Source organism: Chiloscyllium plagiosum, unplaced genomic scaffold (genome assembly GCF_037043375.1).
Source record: "Chiloscyllium plagiosum isolate Xiang-an unplaced genomic scaffold, Cpla_swu_hap1 HiC_scaffold_45, whole genome shotgun sequence".
Taxonomy (NCBI): Eukaryota; Metazoa; Chordata; class Chondrichthyes; order Orectolobiformes; family Hemiscylliidae; genus Chiloscyllium; species Chiloscyllium plagiosum.
The window spans coordinates 67,596,719-67,605,720 of NW_028270183.1; the positions used below are offsets into that span (position 1 = coordinate 67,596,719).

Genomic DNA, 9,002 nt, shown 5'->3' on the forward strand with positions numbered 1-9,002 from the left:
GGCCATTCTTAACACCGATCCTGTTCTGCCACGTAATTTGATATCATCATGGCTCACACAACAATTTTATGTCTTTTTCCAGCCCATCCACAACATCGTACTGGCTAACAGGTATTTATCGATCTCGACCATAAATAGACATCGATAATGTAAATCTGTGGGAGGAAAATGTTCCGTTTCGAGACAGTTAGGTTTATGCACGAATATTACTGGTTTTGCAGATGAGCAGCCGAGTCTGGTCTGACCACTTTGCAAAACATAAATTAAAACACGACCCTGATGGGATTCGAACCCACAACCTTTGAATAGCAACCTGAATAGAGATGTAGAAGTCCAACGCGCTTTCCATTGCGCCACAGAGCCGCGCCTTCTGTTACCTTTAAGCACACAAGTTTGCCTTTGACGCATTGCATTCAGGACACCCATCTCGCGCCTGTCTGTCCTCGTCACACTTTCTGGTACCTGGTCCTTATCCATTCGTGCTCTGGCTCATCAAGTGCTCTGGCTCATCAAGTCGAAATCAGTCTTCAACATTCTCAATGGTGGATTCTCCACAGCCACTGAGGACATCGAAGATGACGATACAACCCAATCTCAGTAGGTTATCCTCTTGTGCATGTGGTGCTGTTCCTCGCCAATCTTAGCCATTGCTTTTACTGTTGGTTATTTTTTCACGTGATCGTATAGTGGCTCATCCTCTGCATTGTGGCCGAAGCAACCTCCATTCAAATCCGAGTATCAGTAATGCGCATTTGTTCCATGTTACTCCACATAACCCTTGCAAAACAAACGCAGAAAGGAAGAAATCAATTTTTAAGGTTAAAATTCTCTCGAAGGTGATGATTTTCTTGCTTCAAACTTTATCTGCACCTAATCTCGGAGACGTCTCTCCCTTTCTCGATCACTATTCTTCCATTCTATCCTTCCTCACATGCCACTGGGGCATTGCACAAAGTAACATTCACTTTCACATTGACACCGTTAAGTTAGTGCTGCAGCTGTCACTCTTGTTAGGTGAACTTGCACCAATACCACCATGAGGAGCTTTAAGCAATCAGATAATGTGGTTGGGTTATCAATTCTTATGTAAAGTGTTTGATTTGCATGGACCAGATATCATTGGAGCACTGGATTCATGAAAAGGACGCAGAACAGTATCGAGGAAAAGATACTTTATTGGAAAAGACCAACGTTTGCGAATTCCCCACATTTATTTCTAGTCTTTGTTCGTCTCTCGGTAGAGTGTTATGTATAATTCTGCAATTCACATAAAAGAAGCGATATGACAGCTGTGGAAATGGTGCAGAAGTGATTTGCCAATATATTGTCTGGATTTAAGAACTTCAGCTATGAAAGAGTTTCGACAGACTGGCTTTGCTTTTGTGAGAGCAGGAGAGATTGAGAGGAGACAGTATTGAGATGTAGGAAATAATGAGGGGCATGGATTGGGTACACTTAACGAAAGATTTCTCGATGATGGATGGATCAATTAATCATAGATTTAAGATAAGAGTCATAAACGTTCGAGTAGCTCTACATAAAATTTTTTTTATCAGCTTGCGAGTCATTGGAATCTGGACATCATTGTCCCTATGAGTCAGAGCGGCAGAAATTCTAATAATCTTCAGAGATACTTAACTGTGAATTTGTAATGCTTAAGGCATACAACGTTAAATGATGGAAAATGGGATGAGGATAATCAAGCAGGTGTTATTGACAAGGGCATGCACAAGTGGCTTTCAGCCTCAGTTAGTTCTGACATCCACCTGGTGGCGTTTGGTAACCTCAGTTGTCACGTGGGATGCCAGTGTTCATTTTCCCGCTGGGGCGGCTCTGACTGTTTCAGGGTTTCAAGGTTTGTGTAAAAATCTGTTGTTCAGGTGAAGGATGCAGATGGTGTGGGGAAGTTCGATGGTTTTGGGAAGTTGATTTGCGGCCGTTTCCTCCCCTTTCTCGGTGATATCTTCAAGGCAGATGAAACTCATGTGAAGCGCTGCTGTCCTGCAGCGTTTCGAATTGATTTGATTTATTTCCCACTGCATTCAATTGCTGTTTCTTGTCGTTACTTTACATGTCCCAATATGTTGAGTCCAGATCAACTTGTTTTTTAATGGAGTTATTGGATGAGTCTCGTCATTCTAGAAATTCTCTGGCTTCACTCTGTTTAGCTGGCCCCAATGTATTTGTGTTGTCACAGTCGAATTTGTTGTCCTCGTCATCGCTGTGCATTGCTACTTGGAACAGCTGGTTGTGTTGTTTAGTGGATCTTCCAGAAATATTTTGCAACAATAGATATTCCCGCAGATTCATTGTCAAAACCAACCCCAGGAGGACATGCCATTACCAAACAAACCAAGCTCTCTAAATTATAGGTAAAAGTATGTCTCGGCACGTACAGCCAGACCCCTCTGACCACTCGGAGTTATGAGACAGCATAAACCGAAAGACATATTTGACAACAATTCACCAAAAAATGGACCAAATACCCATCATAGGCAAGACAAATTTGGAAAAAAAATGTTGCATGTCGTGACTGCAGGAAACATTATACAGGACAGACAACTCACGATACGCATTCTTGAAGATCAACTTGACATGAAACACCACTGCCAGGTGTCCGCAGTAAGTTGACTCATGACACAGAGTGTCGCTGATTCCGTGGCTAGAATCTCGCAATGTGTGACAATCTGCAGCAATGGAGAATGTGTTGCTGGAAAAGTACAGCAGGTTATGCAGCATCCAAGAAGCAGGAGAATGGATGTTTCTGACATGAACACTTCATCAGATATTCAGCCAAAACGTCGATTCTGCTACTCCTCAGATGCTGCCTGATCTGCTGTGTTTTCCAGCACCACACTCTTGACTCTGATCTCCAGTATCTACAGTCCACACGTTATCCTCCGTCTGCAGCATTAGGTAGTTCCTTGTGTGAGGGAACTGTTGATATTACCAATGTAAAATTCGATTGCTGATTGAGAAACAGCCCAAAAGAGTGTTTCTGTTGTTTTGAGTTTTCTGGCTGTACAATGTCTGCTTCTGTGATCGCACAGTTGGCAGTGCTCTGGGGAGCGGCTGCAGTTATCTGCGTTTACATCCTAGATGCTATTGGTGCGGTTTGATTTGTTCTTGATTTGTGCAACAGTAACACAGTGACGGATCAATTAATATTTCAAGAAGGCAGACCGACGTGGAAAATGTCGAGGTGCTGGTGACATTTGATCAGAGATTACCGAGATTCAGAAGAAACGAATGTTGATTTCTTTCGGGTCGTGATGAAGAACAACCAGGGAAATAAGTCATCAGCGGATACAGTTTACAAGGGCACTCATAGGAAGCAAAATGCGAAATAAAACGTACAAAATGACGAAGACAGATGAAGGATGAGAGTAATCATGGGTAATCTGACTTCCACTCCGCAGCTCCCCTAATTCCCACACCCAGCCCCATTGGAAACAAATGTTAGAGAACCATAAACATTAACGTCGTCCATTGGAATGATCCAAGTCTTTTCTAAATTTTCGATTCGGCTATAAGTTTCAGTTATTATTTTCTTTCCTGGGAAGTCATCTCTTTCATTGTTAGCAATCGTAAAGGGAGCCATCCTTTTTGTCATGGAAATAATATGATACTAAACTTTGTTTGTGCCGTGTATAAGACTCCACTGTGTCGCACGTTTCTTCTACTTTCTCTCGATTTGAATGGTACTCTGTCTTTTGAATCTTCCGCCCAACGTGCATGACCTCATAATCCGGACATGTAACTGCATCTGACACGTTTTTGCCCACTCACCCAATCTATCTATATGCCTATTCATATTGCCACGATCTCATCATAACATGCTCTCCCATGCGTGTGTATTGTCAGCAAATTTGGACACATTTCACACTGCCCCTTTCTCCATGCTATTAACAGAGAGATAATTGAAGCCTTGAATATACTCAGTTTTGAAAGGCCTCTGCTGTAAATGTTTCTACATACTTGCTACCCTCTGAATGTGAGAACATCCTCCTCATTTATTTCTTATGTGGGTAACCCCTTCCCCTGAGATTGGGATCTCCGGTCCTTCACTATTCTGGATATAAAGTAGAATAGAACAAACTTTTAAAGTAAAACACAATCTCACTGCTGTCTCCAGTGCCAGTTCTGAGTTTTCTTTTTAACCTCTGTTTGAACAAACTGCCCTGATGAGCACGTTATTACTGACAATGACACATCTGCTTTACAGGTGCTTCAGTGCCTGTTATTGGAGTGGAGCTGAAAGGCGCGATAAAAGTACATCTTTTTTCCCTCGATCATTGCTATATTATTAATCTCTCTGCTGATGAAAATGGATCCTTTATATGCATTCAATCTCTCATCAATACCGAGCATGTTTCACTCACAATTGATTTTAAATGATTTCTTGTTGGATTAGTTATCTCTGGAACTCCAGAAAAACCGTCTCAACAACTCGATATGTTCTCAGGTCTGCTGATTTCTTGACATACAGGAATCTTGCTCCAAAGAAAACATTTCCAGAGACGTGAATCTCTCCACAAAAGGAGGTTTATTTATCTCTCTACATGGTGCAAAGAAGAGGATTGTGAAAAGAATCTGGGAAAATGTTGCCAATTGTCAAATGGGAAACCTTTCAACAAGCAAAACAGAAATCCCAGCGTCGAGCTTTGTGAATCTTTAGATATTCCTTGGGACGCGGATTCAGTGGAAAATGAGGGGTGAACTGGCCGGCTGGTCAGAGACAGTTTAGAAATCTTTCTGTTCTTTCGGAGGCCGGTATCTTGACTCTGATGTACTCCGGACTTGAATTGATCTGTGACATTAAAGGATTCTGTTCTGCACGTCAGGAAGTCAAATCTCATCTCAGCTCCGGGGCAATTAGAAAATGCGGGAATAGATAGGACACTGAAAGGCTGGAAATGAGGCGATCTCTGTAGGAGGATAACTGATTTCCGGTGTCATGCATGTGACTGTAAAGGGTGGGATCAGACTATTCCCATGTCTTCACCGTGAATTGCCTAGGATTTATTTCGGAAACGACATACTAATTAAAGATGATTGTCAATATGGGAGGAGCAGGCTGCAGCTTGCATTCGGGGATCATTGAAGCCATTGGCTCAACAGTCTCTGTGGCGATGTTAGTCAGTGCGTTCGGCTCTTCACTGACAGGTTGCTGTTCTCCCACGACCCAGGAACAGAGCGACAGCTGTTCTCACACAATCTGTTGTTTTTTTTTTTGTCCGCACAGTTCCGGGATTTTACCGAGTTCAGAACAGAAACCGTTTCTCTGTTTATCTCTCCCCAAATGCTGCCAGATCTGTTTAGTTTCTCCTGCAATCTCTCCCTTTCTTTTTAACTGAATAACCATTTCAACCACCGAGATTGTTTACACAGTCCAACATGTCCTGACATTTAACCCTATCGAAACTGTGGTGATTGAATTCAAACAAATAAACTTGAAACAAGTTTACTAGCGCGCTTCTGCAGTTGTGGCCAAGTGGTTGACGCGATGGGCGTTAATTCCACTGTGGATTCCTCATTGCAGTTAAGCATTTTCTAACTGTAATTGAGAGCCGAGAGTGAACTTGAAGAGTGCTTGTTCTCTGCTTTCTTGTTTCAAATTCAAATCGCAGGATGAGGTGAAATGCGTATAACTCAGGCAAGGAACGTTAGTAATCTGCAACAAACCGCCTGTCAGGATGGAAAAGGCAGAAAACTCCAAAGCAGGTAAGATCCATTTAGTTGTACACTTCCATTACTGAATACGTTTGCCCCTCTGACAAAAGTGACGCCAAATGAGATAAGAACCGTTCAGGGAATTGTGTTGGACTGGTGCAGACTTATTCATTGGCACATTTCAATTGGTAATAACTATTACGGTGCATATTTGTGGAATCAGTCTATCTGATAATCAGGGCGATGAGACCGTGATGTCTCATTAACCAGCCGAGAGCAAGCCCTTGCAGCTTACATTCCCTGGCTCTGCTTTTGAGATAAAGATTACTTTCTCGATGTGCCTGCGTTTATATCAAACAGCTCATTGACATCGGGACTGGACGTTCAGGGGAAAGTGGAGGTGTGACAGAGGCAGAAATAGAACAAGATGAGACGTGAAAGTGTTTAGATTTTGCCGTGGGTCCGTTGTTTTTTGTGAGGAATGTCTGCTGGGCGCTATCCTGTCAAGCCCCAGGAGCCAGGCGGCTTGTTTTGCTGGGATTTGTGTTATTGAAAGTTACACATGAGAAGCGTGTTCGATTATTTCAGATTAGTATCCATTCCATATCGCGGCTCACCGCAACGGTGCACATTTTCTGGCGAAGTGCCTTGTATTCCACTTAAAGCCGCCTTTCTCTGGAGAAACTTACAGACGTAAAGCACATGGCTTGGGGAGAATCCTGAGGACACTGTCACTGTCGGGGAACGTGCCTGTGTGACTGCCTCTGTATGTGAACATGAGAATACGCTCCTCAAAGGGGTTACAACAGTGTGACCAGGTCAACCTTCAGTACCATTGTTATGTCATTTAAGATCACAGGGTAAATGTAACTGCAGCAAACCGGGACGAGAATAGATGTATGCCTGATATCGTGCGCTTCAAGATGGAAGAATGACCCTTCTCCACTCCATTCCCACGCGCTTTTTAAACTCGAGGCCAGAGAGAAACTGACCTGACGAGAAAATCGCTTCACAACCTTCTACTATCAATTTTGCAAATTTACTTCTATCTTGCCACCTACATCATTTATTTAAATGTAAAAGAAATGAATGTGCGCTCAGCCAATGGGACACCTTTGGTAACAGTCCTTCAGTCTGAAAACGACCCTGCACCACCATTCTCAGCATACTGCTGTTAAACTAATTTTATATCTAAGTGGAAAACTTACATTTAACTCCATGCGATCTAACTTTATGAATTAGTCAACCATGTGGAACCGTGTAAAATATTTTATTAAAGTCCAAGTGAGCAAAGTCTGTTACTTTGTCCTCATTGATCTTCTTGGTTACGCACTCAAAAAACTCAATCAATTCTGTGAAAAACCATACTGATTATCCCGATTCATTCCTTGTATCTAAACATTCATATGAATCCTATCATTTAGAATTGCACCAACCAACTTACCCACGACCATAACCAGACACAATCATCTACCGCTCCCAGGCTTCTCCGTGAATTCCTTTCTAAACAAAGGCACAATAGCCATCCCCCTGGTCATTCGGCGCCCCACTCGTCATAATAGATGATAAAAATATTTCTACAAAAGTTCCAAAGGTTTCTTTCCCGAATTCCCACAAGTTTCCGGGATACAGGAGATCAAATCCCAGAGAAATATCCAACTTTATATTTTCCAGGTCCTCCAGCCCATCCCCTTTTCAATGTGAATGACGTTCAAAACATCATTATTTAATTGTACCCGTTATGTCGTTCTCCATGGTGTAAACTGACGCGAGGTGAACATTATATGTCTCTCCATCTGCTGAGATTCAAGACAAAGGTGAGCTCTTTCATCTTAAAGTCCTATTTGGTCTCAAGTTCTTAATTATTGTAGATTCTCTTTAGACTATACTTAGCTTTATGTTCTGATGACATCTCATATCCTCGATTGACCTTTATAATATCCTCCTTAAGAATGCCCCTCCACTCCTTATATCGTTCAAGAGATTCACTTGAAACCATGTGTTTATATGGAAGCTGTCCCCTTTTTTTAAAAAAAAGTCTTATGACAAGGCGTAAATCTCAGCAATCAACATTGTTCTAACGGAATACCTACAATGTGGAACCCAGCCATTCGGACCAAGAAGCCCCCACTAATCCTGCGAAGGGAATCACACCCAAACTCACATGTCTACACAATTCCTGTAACTCTGCATTTCCCTTGACCAAAGGACGTCAACCGCACATCTTTCGTCTGGGGAGGAATGTGCAAACTCCAAATACACAGTCATCCAAAGTAGATATCGAACCAACATCGCTGAGTCCGCAAGACATGGGTACTCGCCACTGAGTCAGCCATTATAAACCTCCGATCCACCACTCAAAACATATCATCACTTCGATATGGGGTCTAGACCTGCTCCTAATGTTCCAAATGTATCTGTCCAGAGCCTCCTATTGACTTAGGTATAAACCTCTGCCCATGCTTTCCTATTCGCTTGAACTGAACACCTGCATTGTATTTGCGTTCCAAAACACCAACTGAAACTGCATGTGAAACATAAGAGAAAATTGAACTTTGAATTCTTTCTGCTTTCATAAAATTGTTTGTGCCTCTACTCTTACCACCAAACATATGACCACACACTTTTCCACAAAGTACCGCAACTGCAACTATTTTTTCAAAGCACTCAGTTTGTTCAAGTCATTCTGCCGCATGCCCGCTTCAACAATAAGATCTGCCCTTACGCTGATCATTGTGTCTTCTTCAAATGGAGCAACAACACCCTCAATTCCTTTGAATGGATCCTTCATACATAATGTGAATAGATGTGTTGCCAACACTGACTCCTGCTGAACTCCACTAGTCACGGGCTGCCATCCTGGAGAAGACGCCTTTACCCAACTGTCTGCCTTCTGCCTATCAGACAAGCCTCAATCCATGTCCTCTTCCTTAGCAGTTTGCCGTACTGCACCTTGACATATGCCTGGGGAAATTCAAGCTGGTCACCTCCACCGGCTTGACTTCGTCTAGCTTGCTCATTACCTACTCAAAGCATTTAACACAAAGCTGATTTATTTGATTGTTATCTAGAATATTCCAACTTTGATTCCAGGCCTGAATGTGAAGAAAAACAATGTTCAATTGCTGTTGCGATATGTAAACACTACGCTGCCTTAGTAGGGTCGATGAGTGAGTGAATTCCTTCCCTCAGTGGGATCCTCTATTCTCTCAACTGGGTCGATGAGTGACCTAACTGTTTTGCTCACATGGAGCAGGTAAATGCTTGCGGCCAAATGCAAACCAGATGGTGTACTGAGAGTTGAGATGATCGCTTAAACCTATTCCTGG

At 42.5% G+C, this 9,002-nt stretch overlaps 1 non-coding gene across 1 annotated transcript; it reads right to left on the reverse strand.

Moving 5' to 3' along the window:
* Positions 1–271: 271 nt before the first annotated feature.
* trnar-ucu (transfer RNA arginine (anticodon UCU)) lies at positions 272–363 on the reverse strand. The gene is given in 2 exon segments: positions 272–307; positions 327–363. It is a non-coding gene; the product is annotated as a tRNA-Arg (tRNA).
* Between the last annotated feature and the right edge of the window lie 8,639 nt (positions 364–9,002).